Source organism: Pseudoliparis swirei, chromosome 2 (assembly GCF_029220125.1).
Source record: "Pseudoliparis swirei isolate HS2019 ecotype Mariana Trench chromosome 2, NWPU_hadal_v1, whole genome shotgun sequence".
In the NCBI taxonomy this organism is placed as follows: Eukaryota; Metazoa; Chordata; class Actinopteri; order Perciformes; family Liparidae; genus Pseudoliparis; species Pseudoliparis swirei.
In genome coordinates, this window is record NC_079389.1 from 8652232 (window position 1) to 8669623 (window position 17392).

Genomic DNA, 17392 nt, shown 5'->3' on the forward strand with positions numbered 1-17392 from the left:
TATTCCCAAGCAAAATATTAAATTGAATTAAAATATTAGCCTTTTTATCTCACCCAAAATATGGCGATCCATAGACTTTGCAAATATTATGGAAATATTGATATTGATATTGAAGTATGCAGTAATATGACTTAATTTTTCTTTGTAGCTTCGGAGCAGCAGATAAGAGTCTCCTGCTGAAAATGATGAGCCCGACATTTACAATGAGGAGGCCATGACTACAGGGACAGGTAGAGAGGATAACAGGAAACAATATGAATTAAAGTTATATATTCTAAGAAAGAGCAGTATATGACAGTACTTGATGAACCAATATGCATTGTTTGCTCGGAAGTGGGTGTAGTAAAGGAGTAAATCACCACTTTATAATACTCATGCAGAAAAATGATAATGACAATGACAATGACCATGACGGCCCCCATGAGGTCTCACTCCAACAAATCTGGCCTACTGCCTAATCTGAGTCTGACACCCCTGCTATGCTATTCTGCCTTTTTTAATGTTATAGAATAGAATATACACTTTTATTAATGCATATTTTGCATATTTGCACATTATGCATATTTTGTTAACTTCTCATCTTAAGTGGATTATTATTGTTGTATTTAACCTTTACATTATTTGTTGGACCATGGTATTAATAAAAGAACTACAGGATAGTAAGAGCTGAACTGTTGCTTCATTTATCCAATTTCCACTACCATGAGAAAAGTGGGCTGGTCTTGAGCCTGAAATTCCCGGGCTGAAAAGTGGCCCCACTCCAGCCCTGCCCTGAGCGCTTCCTTTTTGTGACCTTTATTTATGTCATTTTCTTGATATGTATATGAAAAAGAAAGGATGTTCACACTAGACTACACATATGATGCCTCGGCATATAATTAAACAAAATAAAGTGTAAATAAAGAATATTAGTATAAATAAGTATAAACATGCCAATACCTACACACATATTGATATATATATATATATATAAGCAATGCAAATATACCCTCATTTAATACATACATATTATGAATTGTCCCCCTTCCACAATAAGCGACCCCCCCCCCCTCCCTCTCATACATCTCCAGTTACTTCTTCAAGGGAATGTATTATATTTTATACATTTATCTCCTCAGCCTTTCCTAATAATCCTTAAATCAGCTGTGTTAAAAACAAATAAAAAATAAACTAATTTAAATGTAACCACCATGTGCTTGTAATTATATGTCCTTAAATCAGATTAATTAATTAAATGAAATGTTTATATTGAAAGAGAGAGGGGAGGTGGGTGGTTATTGGTTATTTGAATATCGTGACTCGGTACAGGTTGGTATGTGTAGTGACGGAGATGGTGACACGGTTTTCTTTTAGGGATGCTCTGCCCCCTTGTGATGGGAGAGCCACAACTATAATACAAATATATTTTTACATTTTTTTATTTATATTTTGCTGACAGATAAAAATCTATTTTGCTTCGCCCTCATGTCTGTCATCTTCTGTGTGCGTCCCACAACCTCAGATGAGTAGAAACCTGAACTGCCCTCTCCAGCGTAGGAATAGAGAGTGACCATGTGGGGGCGCTGTGGAACAAGGAACAGGTGAATGAAGTTGCATCAGTGTATTTGACCTATGAACTGTAAAATGAGGTATGAGAGATGTACATGTAGAGGTCTGTAGAGGTAAGGAGGCTTTTATTGGAACTATGTAACCACGAGCAACCGGTCAAGTGGCATGAAAATGATGTAATCTTTTGGTTGACAGTGCATATGTCTGTATTTCATGTTAACTTTGTCATCATAAACACCGAATAATGAGTCAAATATATATTCAAATAATAATTTTTTTTTAAAAAATGGATGGGTAAAGCACCATGATACAAGCTCATCTTAAAAAAAAGAAATTGAAAGGAAATAAAAATGTCACTGACCAATATTAGAACAGGAATTAATTTCTTTCTGGCGATAAACATTCAGCATTGTTAAATATCACATATGCTTAACTGTAAGCTATCTAAACATATTGTAATGTATTCCTACATCTATTTTTTCTCCAAGTGAAAATATACAAAATAATCTACAATATTGCATCCTTTTCATCCCTTTACCCTCACAAGATTTAGACATGTGCTTCTCTAAGGTGTATAGAAACATGTTAATTATCATGTTCATGTTAGTAAATATGAGCTCATTGCATTGTAGTGTTACTTCCCATATCTGTACTTCGCTTATTGTTTGCTGCTATGATACTTCATTAATGTTCTTATTGCAATGTGGTCTCATCATTTTATAATGTGGGCTTGAGTTGTGTTTTGTCTAGACTAATCATGCTACATGGTCATTTCAGATACAAAAGTTTGGAAATAGCACATGTATGTGAAATGTAATGTACAGTCACACATTTCGTTTCTGGATTATTAATTGTAATACCATTGATACAAAAAAACAAATAAAGTGAAGCAAATGTCTCATTGTCATCAGCAAGAGGCGCCATAGCCCCCCCACAGTGCGTCCCTTTCCCTCCGGCGTTGTCCTGTACCAGTCCCGGCGTTGGTGACGTCACCAACAGAACCGGCAATCAAGTTAACCGAAAACAGCACGAGCGTACCGGAAACGAGTGACTTTCACATTTAACGTTGCTTTTCTCTTTAATAACAGTTTTGAGTTTTACAAAGTGGTTGTTAAGAGTCTAATAATATAAAGAAATATAATAGAGGATACGTGAGAAAAGACCGTAAGCAACATAACAGTCCTCGACGGATTGAATGTTTTTTTTAAATATACTACTGCTCACTGCTCTATTGTATTTTGGTTATTTGATTATATTTTATTGGCAGTACTTTTTAAGCTAGACTTTATTTAATTGTGTTCCCGAGTTGTATTGCTACCAGTATTTGTTGCTGATAATATAGATACCTTTACATAAATCCTTCACTTGTAACCCATCAGGTGTTTCTTTTGTGAATGCTTCTTCCATTACTATTTGCTGAATTTACTGCAATTAGGAGCACTTTTTAATTCACTACATTTAGATGACGCATTTAGTAACTTGTTACTTTTTACATTAAAAAAAAAAAACACCCATGATGTGTTTATACAATAAGATGCAGCAATACACTGCTAATCTGCCCGGTATTACTTACTCTTAATAGTTTTTATACTTACTTTTAAATGGTATGTTCTTCTTAAATGTAAAATGCTGTACTGTAACTTTGCATTGTGTGTATTTATCCTATTATTAACAAATATACTATTTGTTATTGTTTTATGTTGTAAGGGGGACGACAGATGCAAATTAGCTGAAGCTACACTCTGGTAGAGTGCATCAAATGGTGACATTTATGTTTTCACTGTACATGGTCCCTTTCAATTAAAGATAATAATAATAATAATAATAATCTAAAATGGGCACCCCATTGACAAACAGCTTTATTAGTGAATACAACATTGCATTAATATGCTTTTTTATATATTTGATGGTGATAAAATCAGACAAGTACACTATTATATAGCAATATAACAGGAAATGTGACATTCTGCATATGAGTATTTGTACTTGTGATATTTTAAGTACATTTTGATGATAGTACGTATACTTCAAGACTGGAGTATTTTATTATATTGTTTTGCATGTCTGCTACCCAACTCCAGATATATTTAGAAACGTCCGACCGGAAGTGGGTTGTCCACCCGGACGCGCTTGATACAAGTGATTGAGGTGGAGGCAGTCAGCCTGCGACAGAAAAACAAACGCGGATAGGTCGAGCCGTCCACAGTCAGTGCATGTTTTAAAACAGCAATAAACAGTGGAAGCCGAGGTTATGTGGATTTAAACCTTCATTTTTTGTTGTCGTTTTAACGTGGGCTCCGTCACTTAGTTTTCGGTTCTCGTTGTGGCGGAGCGCGTCCCCGTCTGCCCAGCCTCTCTGGAGTGAGCACTAAGGTAAGCTGGAGCCGCCGCGCGCAGCTCAACTGTGTAAGTTGGTGCAGTTGGACACGGGCTACTTTGTCCACGCACGCGCTAGTTAAACGTCTCCTGTTTTATTTTTCTCACGAAAACTTAAAAAATATATATTTATATCTCGTCCCTAAAAGTTTTAGGACACAACACATGTCTCACTGTTGTGACTTGTTTGTGTATATGACGCTGGGTCTTTGTCCACCCAGATGAGGTGAAACTAGACGTGTTGCGTTCATGTGCGTTACGGTTATATAGCACAATGGCGTTTTCTGTCGGTTCAAATGCACCCTTACCCCTTTTGCAATATTTACACAGGCCACTTCTTCAAACGGCCTGTAAGCGCAGCGACTATCGCAGACATCTGATCTCCAGGACGTCTGTTTCGTTTGACTCGTTTTTCTTCATTTTGTGTTTCTTCATTTACTTGTTTCAAACAAACAAACACACACAGCTCGTTATTTGTTCACCAACCGAGAGGCTGGCGTGTGCGTCTGAGCCTATTGTTTAAAACGGCAGCAGCTTACACAATGAACCACATTTGCCATAACACCATAGATAGGCGATTGTGCCACATGCCGAGCTTGTCATTGTTTCCAGTGGCTCGTCGTGGTAACTACACCCCGTGTCTCTCAGGGTGCAATCAGTGGCTCGTGCATCATCCAGAATTAGTAGCAGTAAAACATTTTTACACGTACTGTGGCGTCAATGTCACGATGCATGACGTTGCAATCAGTGTTTTTTTGGGTGCAGACTTTCATGGCACACCTATTTCTGTGGACACGCCCTCTGTTGAGGGCACCATGGTGACGTTGAGTTATGGTTTGCTCGGCAATGATAGGTATGTGGAAGGGAAGTGTAATAACAGACTACAAAAAAAGTTGGTGGTTTGTAAACACTTTCTGAGTTTCACATTTTTTCCCAATTCTTTTAAGAATCACACCAAATCTACAGGGTTATTAGTGAGTGAAAGGATAGACCTGACTATTATGTTTTAAGTATGGGAACAAAATAGGGGATGCTTATATATATATATATATATATATAAACAATAACCAATAAAATTAGAATAAAAGGCTCATATAGTAATGAAGCTAACTAAACAAATTGAGCAACAATAAATATCTAAATATCTGTGAGTGTTTGAGTGCTAGTGAGACTATGACACAGTTTTACACAAATACCTGTAGAGTTGTTCTGATGCCGTAATGGAGGAGCCTCAGATACGAGCTAAAATGGTTGATTGATTATCGGTAAGTAAGTCACATTCACATTACTGATCGAGCAGGTGGTAGCGGAGAATGTAACGCTAGCCAGAGTGAGTTAAATGTCAGGAATTTGGCAATATTTGACACTGGAATATCAGATTGGTACTCGGTATTGGCCGATAAGTAAGGTTGGGTTTTGGAAAGAAAAAAAATGGGATTGAAACATGATAAATTAAGAAAGTCGTCGCTAGATTAAACCGTAATCAGATAATTGTACCTTGCAGCCCGACGCTGTTCTGCTGTATTTATTCTGCCTCCACATAAAGTTTATCTGAGTGTAACGTGTTGGCCAAGAGGTGAAGACTCAGTTTATGGCCCTCGCGGTCTCTCCTAGGCTGAGCTGTCAAACATTTACCAGACACTGCTCGTAGTATCGAGACTCATGGGAGTCAAACGCAGGTTGAAAGCATTACTTATATCCTGGGATTTGAAATAAGATTATACAAGAAGAGAGTTTGAACAGATCAACATTCAGTGGTTCAGTTTATTGGAAATCCTTTCAGTGTGCTGTTGTGAAAAAAAGAGGACATGTTAATTCTCGCGGCTCTACATGTACAAATGGAATATTCTGTACTTTTAGACTTCAATGTTGCCTCAAGCTTAACGACTTTGTGATCAACCTTTTAAAAAAAACATGCAATTAGATTGCACAAATAATCTACCGATTATCTTATAATATAAATAATCTTTAAATTGCTGGTCTTGGTTGAAATGATTAACGTCATATCAGGACTGATAAAAAAAAAAAAGAACAAACAGGTCCAGGGTTTACTGCTTGACTTTCTCATTTACACCTTGCAGTGCTCTTTTTATTGATGTAACGAGTGAACGGAGGAACCAATTTCAGGTTGGAAAAAATGTAGTCATCATATTTCTCAAGTTGACAAGGTCCATCTGATTTGAAGTGACCAGCATGTGATGTATTCTGGAAACCTGAGGTGGTGGTGGTGGTGGTCACAGTTGATCGTGAGGACGCAAGATTTCTCGCTTGCCTGCCGTCTTGCTGACTGGACGCCTCGTCGGCTCCTTATGATGCCTTCAGGCTCAACATGCAGATTTTAAAAAGGGGTCGTTTCTGTATTGGGACTCTTTTGGTCGGACAGATGGACGGAGGTGGTAGCGCAGGCTTGGTTTGGTGTCACTCGTTAGTCGAAGCGAAATCTAAAAAAAACGGGAGATGACTTCTATTCAATAATATCATAATTCAATACACAGCCCTGAATTAGGCTCCTTGCATTTAGCTTATTGATCAGTTGGTTTTGTGTCTCATCGCTTTGCAATGTCATTTCTTCTCTCTCGTGCGTTTGGCTTCTCAGTCAAACACTTAACTCACAAATATGTCATTTAAATCACATCTCAACAAATGAGATAATAAGCCCCGTCCTCTCTCTTTCTTTTTTAATGTGATTGCACAGCTATGAGCTGAGACTCATTTTCTCTGGTCGTCTTCCTCTCTCTTGCTTAATGGGCCTAAAATGTGCTCTCGCACACCAAGTTAAATGTCATGTTGTGCCTACGCAGTTTCTTATTCATCTATAAATAAGTATTTTTGTGCTTCAACTTGGTGTAACGTGCTGTGTTTTTCTTGCGAGGCTAAAATATCCATGGAGTTATTACTGTATGCAGAAGATACTTTCGGAATTATATGTGGAGAGATATAATAAGTCTACATGTTTTAGATAATTAAACAATTAAAGATGAATACTTTAATGTCATCTGTAGTTAAAGTATTTAACATAGTAATTTCAAGGTCATGTGAAATATCTCTCTTACATTATGGTGTTTTAGACTTGTTGTTCGTCGTCTACGTTTATATTTATTATCCTGAGGCGTATAATTTTTATAATTGTTGGGCTCTCGGCTCCATTTTGGTTTTCTGTCTGGACATTCCAAACAAAACCACAACTTTTTATATGTGTATATGGTTCTCGCTGTGTTGATGACAAATAGTTTTCACTTCCTTTGTTTTGTGAGCTCCTTCACAAAGCTAGTGTGCAGCAGGGAATAGAGTATTTTGTCTTAGTAGACATTAATGCTGGCCGCCCTGAGGAAATCGTAATCTCTCCGAGAAGGAATTAATAAGTGAAAGCACAGATGGGCGGTCAGGAGACGCAGAGCGTTACTCATAAAAAGCATCATGTTGGTATCGATGTAAAGGTCACCCTATTGTCATTGTAATCATCTGCAATCTGGGGTATGGGTAGCCTTTAAACTGACACAACATATATTATGACAATGGACCCTTCCTATGACCCCTTGACCTTGGAAGAGCAGGAGGATTTGTGCTACTATTAATGAGAAGGCGTGTCCTTTGTTTTCAGTATTCATAGATATATATATATATATATATATATATGTGTGTGTGTATATATATATGATATATAGGATGATATATTTCTTAACTGGTATGATTTTTCTTCACGGGAGCAGCGTGGCTCCAGGGATGTTAATGTTGGTTGGTCCATCATTTTGGTCTTTTTTGGAGGTTTATTGCTGTGAGATATATATTTAATTTGATATTCATGATGGAGGACAATGCCTAAAGTTTTGTATAACTCCAATTAGTTTTCTAATAACACCAACAGCAAATTGCACTTATCCAGTAAAAGATCTCAGCATCTACGTGAACATTTGGTTCAGACGGCCATGTGATGTATTCTTTGGTAATCCTTTGACTTTTGTGTTTAACGTCGGCATGGTAACACGTTGACTGTGAGCGTGGTGGCTTGCTGATGTCAGCATTTAGTTTAAAGCATCATTGTGTCCAAGTACAAAGCGGCCGGTGTGAACATCTGTCTCTTGTGCTTGTAATTCACACAGTTACAGTTCCCCTAAGTGTTCTCTTTTGTTCCTCAAGTCCTCTATCCTCTTCGGCCTCCATCTCTATCATCACCTCGCTCATGTCCTCCGCCACCCGGCTTCAGTTCCTAAATCCGAGCCCAACAACTGAACTAACAGCTTGTTGGCTCCGGTGTCCTCGTGTCACCACTGGGCACCGGGCCTAATCATACTCTGCAAATGCTGAGGGAGTCCGGGAAGGGAAGGGAAGGAGCTGGCGTGAGGGTGGAAATGAGTAAAGCTGTGTTGTAGTGCTGTGGTACAGTATCTCAGCCTGACACTCTCTTGCTCCACAGAGACACACACACACAGCTTTTGTTGCTTCTGTAATCGGTGGATGGTGCATGAAGATGTCAACGCCTGGGAAGGAGACATAAGGATGGGGGAATAACGTGTATATGATTATGAAAACCCAGGGGTGTCAAAGATTCTCCAAACCGTCCATTAGATTTTTAATTAAGCAGGATTTCTTTTCAGCACTGACATTTCCAAATTCTTCTTTAAAAAAAAGAAAGGAGAGATATAAGAGAGGATATGAACAACGATGACACGTCAATAAAGTCCCACTCGCAAAGCATGGTCGGCAAGACAGGGGACCGTGTTTTCGAGGCCGGGACAAGTGGGTCGCCGCAGACCGCTCGCTGAGGACAGTCCGGGTTGTCAAAGGCAGAGAGGGCGCAGCCAGCACTAAGTTCACGGCCCCCGGTTGCAGCAAAGTCCAGGCGAAGTGCCGTGAAGCTGACGCGGCCGTAACCGGCAGCAGCTTTCACTTTTCGGGCCCGACGGATTTGAGCCGTAACTCGCGCGTCACCGTGACTCGTGAAAAGAATTTATCTATTGTTTGAGTTTGTTGTTTTCAGCAGAGGCTTCAGCAGGCCCTTCATGCTCTAATTGATTTAATTAAGTGGACTTTTTTTTCTCCCTTTCGGCTGAGCTGATGCACAACCCGGCAGTTATAGGCAGACACACATCTGAGTTATCTCACCCAGAGCTCCAGCTTATCTGTATCTCACAGAACGACCCACGCTCCGAGTTCCCCTCAGAGCATCGCTGCCCACGTTACACGAGTCCCTCTGAGGTTGAGCTTTATTAACAATCTCTCACCATTCCTGCGGATGCTTTGACAGGCACCAAAGCTCCAGTACACATTAAGCGGTCGGAATCGCTGCTCGCAGTTTGTGATGGCCAACGCACAGGGTCTGTGCCGGTTTTCACGATTTCTATGTGGTTGTCACTTCGGTTATGATCATTCAAATGTTCGTTCAAATTAGAGTGGCATGTATGCGCTTCTCACGATCCCCACGGCAGGATTTGCTGCAGCGGCTGTTTCTAAAATAGTGTTTCCCTCCCGTGTTGAAACGATTAACATTTTGGCAGCGAGAGATATCAGCTGCATCTCGTTAACGTTGACGACTTTTGAATGTTGTCTTCTTAATGAGCAAAAAAAAAAAATTGTCTATCAAAACAGTACTGGTGTCAGACGGGCTTCAGCTGCTCATTTAATTTTGCTGCTACTTTTTATTGTTTATAGAGCACTGCATATGTGTAGTTGTAAATTAATGTTGCACTTTATGGTCAACACAGCAGAATGTGCTGCAGTATAAAACTGTTTATTAATTTTTTTTTCATTTTCCACTTTTAAGAGTGCAACAGGGGAACAATTTCAAAGAGGTCCAGTGCCTTCAAATGAGTTTGAACGGTTCTGAGTTTGTATCCATGCAACTGAGCCGTTGTTGGTGGTGATGACTGCAGATGTTCAGCTGCTGACGTCACAGTTAGCACACCTTCGACCAGACATGGATCAAATAAGTTCATTAAAATAATGCACACTCAGCTCCTGGTGCCTCAGGGTGTGCAAACACCCTTGCTTATCTTCAATTAAATATTATTTTCCTCTATAATGACAATCTTTGGAGAGCAAACACATTGATGACTCTTGTGATTTCAGCCTGCAGAGACCATTGGGAATGTCTTTCTCACTAATTTACCAGAGAGTGGGTTCAAGTGAAGTGCCAACATTATACACCACGAATAAGAAAGTGAAGGCTTCGGAAGTCGCATCAAAAGTGTGTTTTGTGTTTACTGGCACGATGGGAGAGATTGTGTGGATGGATTTCAACTTTAGTGGAAAGCTGCCACCAGCTCTGCTTCTTCTACAATGCACGAGGTAAACGGTGTTAGAATGACACCGAGAGGACAAGACGCAACACAGAGCGGAGAAGGGATTTTTAGCCAACTGAATCTGAGACTTGACGACCGGCAGTGCGGCGGGGATGTTGAATATAATCAGAGGGTAATGTTTGATCAGTTTCTGCTCTGTGTGCAGGACCAACCTTATAAGGCCACGTTCACTCTCACACAAAAGCCCAGCCCATTGATTGGAGTGAGGTCACTCCATTGACACAGCGGACGCAGGGTCACCCAGCTACAAAGTTGAACCCGCCTCAATGTACATGTAAGCTCACATACCTGCGACATTACTGAGTAACGTGAACTCTGTAATTCTATTGTTGAACTTGCAATTATTACCACGAAAGGTACAATAGAGAACATTCCTGCCCACTGCTATTCGACTTCATACTAAATCACCTCTGGCCAAATCCTCCTCAAATTGATCGTCAATAACCGCTGTCACTTTATACTTTAGATGCACTGTATACACTTTAATTTGTATCTTATTTTTTGAGTTTCATTTCCTTTATTATTTAAATGTAATACGCCCTGCTATTTTATTTCATTGTATTGTATATTTGTAAAAAATTCCACCCTGGGGATGAATAAAGTAAAATCTAATCTAACTGTCACAGGGTTTACTTATTTGAGTATGACAACGGTGTTCAATCTTTTTCCGCATGATACGCCTTAAATCTGGTACTTCTATTACTAATTAGCATCACCATCACAGCCCGACACGGCATGTTTGCATTTTATTTTGCAGCTGTCGTGCCTTTACTAAGACGTTGTGTTGTATGTTCTTGACCTATGAAAACATGAGGTTACAACATTCTAGGAGCTGCAATATACTTTTGGTATTCAGTGAAATGTCTTCTTCAAGGTCAAATATTTGCACAAATCACACTTTCGTGAGGTGTTTCAAAGAGCCGCAGTAACAGAGTTCAACAAGCGAACGTGATGTTCTTCATTCAGAGAGGCTGAATGACAAACATTGGGACCACTGTGGCTAATCATGGCTAACAATTCAGTGCTCATTAAATTTGTATGAGGACAGAATAATGCTTAATTTTTTCATTTAATACATCTTTTCAATAATTTACAGCGGATTATCAGCAGTTCATGTATTTTTGAACATGTGGGCTGTAAAGATGTTGTCTTTATTTGCTAGTTGTAAAATCTGCAGCCGCGTGCTCGGGAGTCGATACGGATGCTGAATGGAGCAATGTGATAGGCCTGCTCCTCTAATCCATTTGTGCCCTTTCGCTCTCACACACACATGGCTGCACCCAAAGGAAATCCTGCTTTATTCATAAGATGTATAGCTCAGAGTGGCACAGGGTTCTCCTGAGAATTCAAGACTGCACATAAACAGTATTTGGCCTGTGGAGTCTTCTTTCTCACACACACACACACACACACACACACACACACTCGCTGTAGGACAACTATTTACCCTATCTGCTGTTTTATCTTGGCAGAACCACAGTTGTTTGCGTGCGACCTCTGCGGTCCATGGGGAGATGCTTCTTGAATATTAGTGTTTCATGTGGCAGTGTTCGGTGGATGGAGTGATGCCATCTGCATGTCGGATTCAGACATGTCGTCCTCCGCTCAGGCCAAATCGAATGACTGCAGTGGCATTTTAATGTATAGTAAAATGTCACGCAAAGAAATCCTACTGTGCAGAAACCATAATGGGAACAGGAGATCTCAGAGGGTGAGAATAAGTATTTAAACTGTTTAAATTATCAGCAAAAGCACTGAGATGAACGCGATGACATGGAGATGGCATCTGGTGCAATGTTTTTTTTGGCCCTCGGCTAAAAGGAAGAGAAGAAACATACGTTGTTGGTATGATTTAGAGGCGTCTATACGAGCCAGTTGTTACTTTCCTTGTTTTGGGATTTTTTTGGCATTTAATGCTGGAGGCTAAATAACAGCTATTCAACATATGAAGGGTGAAATCAAATAGAAACAAGGGTCTTGAAACATGTTTCAAAGGAGGCCGTCAATGGATTCCCATCCACAGCTTCCACTCGGCTTTACAGAACTTCATTTAGAGTTTCTTCCGTGACTTTGGGGTATGTAGGTAACAAAATAAATAGGAATACTACCTAAATACCAACCTTGTTGAACTAATTATTTCTTATTCCTCACTTTTCTATGTGTTCTGAAACCAATTTAAATGTCTCTCCACTTCTCCAGATACATCATGCATACAGTTCAAATATACATCCAGGAAGAGGTGGGAAGGAAAGAGCAACAAGCCCCCCCCCCCCCCCCCGTCTCTCTTCGGCAATCATTTGTTTCAAACACTCATTTTCCAATAACGTTTTCCCGACTGGCCTCGATAAACGCCGTCCTCGGTGCAGAGCCTGTTCGGATGCGGTGAAAGCGTAGAGGCATACGGCGATATTATGCAGTGTCCTGTTTGGCTCCTCAGAACTAACACGTATCGTCCACGAGGAAACAAAATGTAGCTTTCACAAATGCCATTTCTGTTGGCGTTCTGGTCTCTCCGTGGCTCTGGCATCAAACACAAGGTTACGCAACGGAGACAAACAAACATGCGGGATACCAAGCAGGATATCGGCGGCGGCTCTCATGCTCCTCAGAAAGAGTTCCCACATGTGTCGGAAAACCTGGATAAATTTAGACAGTCGTGGAAAATAAGAGTCACTCGTGGGAAATCAATGTCTAAGAAAATGTTTCTCTTCCCTGCGAAGATTTGAACAGTTTTCCATTAGCTGAAAACAAGACAGTCAAAAATCAGATCACTTTTGGTTTGCTTATGTTTTATAACACAGAGTAACTCACTACATTTTAGACTTCTGTATCTTTAAAAAAAGACAACATACTGAAGGAACAGTTACCTCCTTTGCAACCGCTACTTTTTGATAAACTGATGTTGAAGAAGAAATGCATCTTCATCATCTGAACTATTGGTAGATTCATTAATGAATCAATTAGACGGTCAATAAGCAGCGTTTTTTGTTCTTTTCATTGTAAAAATGACAAACATGAGTTATATCCAGGTTTTCGAGTGTACATGTATGATGCCTCTCTTTGTCATATATATATATAATTATATGTCAAACAATATATTTTTGTTTTGGACTGGTGGTCAGAAACATGTGCATTTTGGTTACGGTTTGTTGGGAAACAGTCGTCGGATGAATTGATGAAGTAATTGTTGCCGCTCTGTGACGCCTTGTTTCTTTGCCACTTTCAAGTTGTTTTATGACTACAGGCATCCATCGTTAAATGTCTGTGAGAAGGAACTGAATGTATCACAGAATACACAAAGTGCATGTCTGCCCTCAGAGGTGTGATAACGACTTGTGACATATTTTGAATAATGATCACCTTCAGTGGGAAATTATTTCCAGGGTTCAGGTTGTATATTCCACTTTCAGCCTCTGTCTGGTTTGTGGCACACACTGTTGAACTATTCACTCAACAGTAAATGAGCAAATGCTCCACATCTGTACCTGGATGATGGCTGTTCAATAGGTCTGCATGTCATTCGTACTATTCTTTCTGCATTGCTCATGCTCCAAGAGTTGGTTCTCTCTTGGGAACCTGATTAAAGAGAATAATTCAGGTCCATAGCTGAGGGACGCGGGAGAAGACCGATGGAGCAGAAGGTACAGAGAGAAGGTACAGCTCATGCTGGAATAGTTTGTGGTACACAGAGAGGAGGAACGTTTCTGAGTTGAGCTAACTCTTATTTTAAAACATATTCGTTAGCAAACCTATATCCCGAGAGTAGATTGTTTTTAAATTGGTTTATTTCCCCCATACAGCATCGGGTCATCATCAGCGGCGGTACTGCCTGCACACGCGTCACATATGAATCATAGAGGGAATGAACTCAAAGATGCAAATTGTGCACACAGTAGACATGGCGCCTTTAATTTCCCTCTCTTGTTGCCTCATTAAGAGAGAAAATCTCTTCCTGCCATTAATTGCTCGCGGGTAATCCTCACCGATGCATGATTAACTGCATGCGAGTGAAGAGTTGGAGGCCTGTATCGGCTCCGATACGGCGCTCATGTACGAGCACTAAAACGTCTAATGTGCGACACACAAACCAATAGCGCTGTGGCAGTTGATCTCCAGCTGGGCTGAGCACTAAGGTGGACCTGCTCTCCTCCTCCATGACGAGCCGCTTCTCTACTGTGTAGCTGGTCGCGCTGTTAAAGGGTTCATTATCAACCTTGATATATTATCAATACAATATTGATTCCTAAAATATCAGCGAGTACTCAAATGTAAGTGCATCGCTAACAAAGACATACGGATGGTTGACGCGTCTCATTGGTGAGACACCGCTCGACTTTGATTCGTAGCACGTCATTATGAAAAAGTGTTGGCCCATCGAAAAGGACCTGTGGCCTGTTACTGGGTCACTCGCAGGAATCTATTCCATAAGGAAATTGCGAATGCTTTGTCTTTCCTATTTCAGCACTCATTTTAGTTCATGCATTTATATATATTTTTTAAGTGATCCAAACTGAGGCATGGGGATTATCCAAAGTAACTGGGGCGTCCTTTCTGGAATCTGTTCTTGTGGTGAGCACCAACATTTTATTCTATTTCCTAATGCAGTGGGGACGGGGTGCATCTGCCCTTCATACATGTTGTCAAATGTTTTTAGACCTCTTTAGAGATTATAAAAATGGCTTGTTGTGGTGACCAAACCAATATGATACCTGGGCTTTAGTACCACTAAAAAAGTCTTTCCTATTTAATAAATAGGTCAAATTTCTTAAACGGATGCATTTCATTTTGTCCTGACATCATGGAGACGTACGTAAACTTTCCCCCGGTAACAGACACTCAGCCCTACTTTAACCAACATCATCTCTACGGTGTAGTACGGAGACGCATAGTTAGCATATTGTTTATTTATATCGCAACTAATTATCTGCAACTAAAATCTATGGCATCCCTTCATAATTTAGTCTCTTCAGGAAAAACAGAAATGATGTTGACATGAATTACTTAATTTCCATATCAAAATTGGAATCTTGTCTGACTCGTCAAGAAGTGGTTTGGACAGCTGTGGAGAGGCACCTGATTGGTCACGATCGTATTTGGCTGCTAATAGATGTGAAATGAGTGAAGTGTCATTACTCCTGACTCTATTGGTTATTCATTCCGGATGTTTGTAATATCTGTTCAGTCGTTACCGATATAGCAAGTCTATCCTCTTACTGCTGAGTGCTCCTGTTATCGTGCCTCTGGATTGCTTCATTGGCGTTATTGATTTATATGGGAGTGTAAGAAAAGCCGAATTGCAGGGCTTGTTTTGCTGTTTTCGAATTTTCTTATTTCCACCAGCTGCTCGTATTCAACAAATAATGTTTCCAAGCCAATAATATATTGCAGTGTGGAAATATTGCTGGCCTCCAGTCTTGAAATGCTCAATATGCCAGAGAGGATGAGCAACTCTTTTCTCTCCGCACAGCCTGTAGATCTGTTTTTATTTTTTATTCACCCCCTGCACAAGGTGAGTGTTGAATAAAACTACCAGCCGACTATTGTTATGCTCCATATTTTGACAGGGCATATATTTTCAAAGCTCGGAGAGAGGGAAAACACCAAGTGTAATCGGTGTAGTGTGCATGTTCTCAGAGAGCAGGTCCTTGGAGACGTGCTTTGTGATGTAGTGTTAGTGAAATAAATGTAAATTGTTGTAGATTGTCGTGTAGTACAGTTCATTTGAAGAGCGCTCTGCAGAGCTTCTAGCCACTGCAACATCTTTTGTTGTTTGACCTGGAAGCTACCTTTTTATCCACACGCACACTTTATTACTCAACTCTTTGTGTCAAACACAACATCACCACGGGGTTTTCTGTCTCCTCCAGTCGAGGGGTAACACGCGGCACTCTACATCAAAGCTGTGTTCACTGCATTTGCCCTGCTGTGATTTACAGTGCTTGTCTTTTTGTTGTTGTGCCAGAGGACAACAGACAGTCGCATACAGAGTTACAAATAAAGACTGTGCTTCCTACTTCGCTTCACGCTGTGGAAAAAGGATAATAAAAAAAGACGCAAGGAAAAAGGACGCTAGTAGATGATGTCTTGCAGCAGAGAGGTGGTGTGGAGAGGATTCTTGTACAAAGGAGCTGCCTACAGGAGCTGCCTCGTGTGTTTAGAGTGCAGGGAGGTGTGCAAAGTGAACAAGCACCACACGGTTCTGAAAGGAGGTAAAGTGGCCATCAAGTTTGAAGTCGGCTATTTGTGGCGGAAGAGGAATGTAAGAAGAACTAAGAACTGCTGCGCATGAGGGATTCAACGTTGTTTATCATCTCTCAGTGCAATCATGTAGGTGGAAGAATAATAGCAAATTACATTCATCACGACATTGTGCCTCGACGAAGCAGATGCCAATTAAAACAACGACTTTAATATGTGACCTCTCACCGATTTAGAAGCCGGAGGTTGAGGCTCCAGTAGAATAATAATGTGCGATTCAGGGATTAAATAACTGGTGATGCACAATCCTGTTTTACTGAGGTGCTGTCACTCTGCTGTCAAAAGGGGGTATTGAAACCTGCAATGCATGATATGGGCTGGTAATTGATTTGGGGATGCTCCTGGAGATTAAGTTATCTGCTTTTTCTCTTTGACTTCAATGGGGGGGGATAAAAACCTGAGACCACCACCCTGTGCAGATCGGAGCCTACATTTGTTAAGAAATATCTTAAATCAAAGAGTGAATGGATACAAGTCAGATTATTTTGGGGAACACCCCTGTTGGTGAAAATTGGACCACCCATTGGTGGTTGTTGTCATGGAGACTCACTCAACAATGTTGGCTTCACCCAGGAGAGGAGGACTGAAGCAATGACAGAAAATGAAAGTGACATGTGAAAGATTGCTTGTTAAGAGAGGTTGGGGGAAGGAAGGGCCGGAGAAAGAAAGAAGAGAATTCCAGGTTTCATCACCCATTTAGGCAAGTTAGGTTTAAGGAATTTGTCTCGGGAAGTGTGTGAAAGGGCAACATTGCTGCGTCAGTGGCCAACATGACTCTTGCTCTGCACTTCTTTTTTTTCTTTTTTTCTTTCTATGGTATGGTCTACAGATAAAGATATTGAAAACAGTCATATTGCTAGTATGATGTCAATTTACTGAAAGATACTTAGCACTCAAAAGATAATTATCAT

The 17392-nt window shown here is 40.3% G+C and overlaps 1 protein-coding gene across 1 annotated transcript in view; it reads left to right on the forward strand.

The window, feature by feature from the left end:
- Window positions 1-3707: 3707 nt before the first annotated feature.
- Window positions 3708-17392, forward strand: part of nck2a (NCK adaptor protein 2a) — a 28690-nt gene continuing 15005 nt past the window's right edge. Inside the window, exon 1 of the mRNA XM_056435212.1 lies at window positions 3708-3921. The gene's annotated coding sequence lies outside the window, so the exon portion shown is untranslated. The remainder of the gene's footprint in view (window positions 3922-17392) is intronic.